Consider the following 1,943-nt stretch of genomic DNA (forward strand, 5'->3'; position numbering starts at 1 on the left):
ATGGCAATCTTTTTGTACGTACAGAGGAGAGAAACGAAGAAGAGAACGACTCCAGCGCCACTTGGGCCAATATTGGGCTGCTACATTGCTAGCTAGCGCTACTGGGCCTTATCGTTGAGGTTTAATGATGCGGCTGGCCGATTGACGAAGCCGAGGAGACAGCTCGACCTGGAACGTGTCGCCTCGATCCTTCGATTCAACCGCCGCTGCGCAGCGCTGCGTCTCCTCCGCCGCCTCTGACGCACATCGCCGCGCCGCATGCCCGCATCCGCCATCGGCCGCGTCACCAATCTGCCATCTTGGATCTAGCAGATCGATCTCCTCGCGCATGTTCGCTGCTTCGCCTCCAATTGAGAAACGGCGGCAGCACCAGCGCACACACATCAGGCACCGACACTGATTCCTCTGATTGTTTTTTACGAGTCAGTGAGTGTTCAATCTTGATTTCTCCGATTTGTTAGTTAAGAAGAGATGATTATTTTCACTCCCTAATTTTCTTTTGATTGACCTATTGTAGCATCCTGTCAATTTTGAGTGTGGTTTGCATTGGCTTGCTAGAAAACTTGTGAAGCAGTACAGGGAAAACAAGGTGAATCTCATGCATATAAATTTCTGAATTATGAATATTTGAATTTGTGAGACTGCCCACCATGCCAAGTATACTGCCATCACTATCTAACATGTTTTTTTGTACGGGTGTGAAATATGAAGAGCAAGCAGGGCGGTGATTTGAAGCGTTTGTGGGACAGAGCTGCTTCAAAGGCGCCGAAGATAAGTTCAACATCAACACCAACATCGGTATCTATCGATGCTGAAAACCAAGATCAAGATCAAAAATGTTTGTAACCCACCTTCCAACGAACTACAGTTGGCACTAGTGCAGACAAGTAATAACAGTGGCATGGAACCGGAGATAGGTTCGCCAGATGTAGAAGATGAAGATTCGGATGAAGAATTTGATGATGAAGCAGTGTATGTACTTCAGCCTGATCCCGGGAAGAGGATTCCCATCATGAACTATGACGTCAATGATCAAGACTTGGTGAGAAGGAGATACATTGCAATGGGGGCTTGTCAACCAAAGAAACATCAATTCAAAATAACAAAAATTGGAGGTAATAACCGTCGCTTTTCAGCTCATTGGTTTGACACATACGAATGGCTTGAGTATAGTGTTGAACTAGATGCGGTGTTTTGCTTTGTTTGCTACTTGTTCAAGGATAAAACTAAACATAAAGGTGGTGATGCTTTTGTGAAAGGAGGGTTCAGAAATTGGAACATGATGAAAAATAGGTGTGAAAAACATCCTGGTTCTCTCACTAGTGCTCATTGTGAAGCTCAAGAGAAATATGATTTGTTCATTAAGCCCGATGCATCAATTAGGCAGTCTATGGCTTCAACTTCCAAACAAGCCAAGGCTCGATATATTTCTCGACTAGGTTATTCTATTTACTGTCTGAGATTTCTTGATCGTGAGAAGCTGCGAGAAGATAGTGGGTGGGAATTATTTCTAGAAAATGTCAAGTCTTTTTGTCTGAAGCATAAGATCAAAGTGCCCGACATGGATGGATTCTATAAGTCAGCTCTACGATCTAATAAGTTCTTCAAGAAAGTTAAGAATCTCCATCGCTTTTGTATTGATATGTTTTTGGGTCTCATTGATAGGCAACTTCAAGAGCTCAACAATAGGTTTGATGAGGTAAACACCGAAATACTTGTCTGTATGGCATCATTCAATCCTGTTGATTCATTTGCTGCTTATGATCAAGAGAAGTTGGTCAAGCTTGCCCACTTTTATCCTAAGGATTTCTCAAAGACGGAAATATTGAAACTTCCTTATGAATTGTCAATGTTTATTGCTGATATGCGTAGAGATGAAAGATTTAGAAAGGTGAAGAATATTGCCCAACTTTCAGCCAAGCTTGTTGAGACAAAGAAGAACA

This window comes from Triticum aestivum, unplaced genomic scaffold, assembly GCF_018294505.1.
Source record: "Triticum aestivum cultivar Chinese Spring unplaced genomic scaffold, IWGSC CS RefSeq v2.1 scaffold46522, whole genome shotgun sequence".
Classification (NCBI taxonomy): Eukaryota; Viridiplantae; Streptophyta; class Magnoliopsida; order Poales; family Poaceae; genus Triticum; species Triticum aestivum.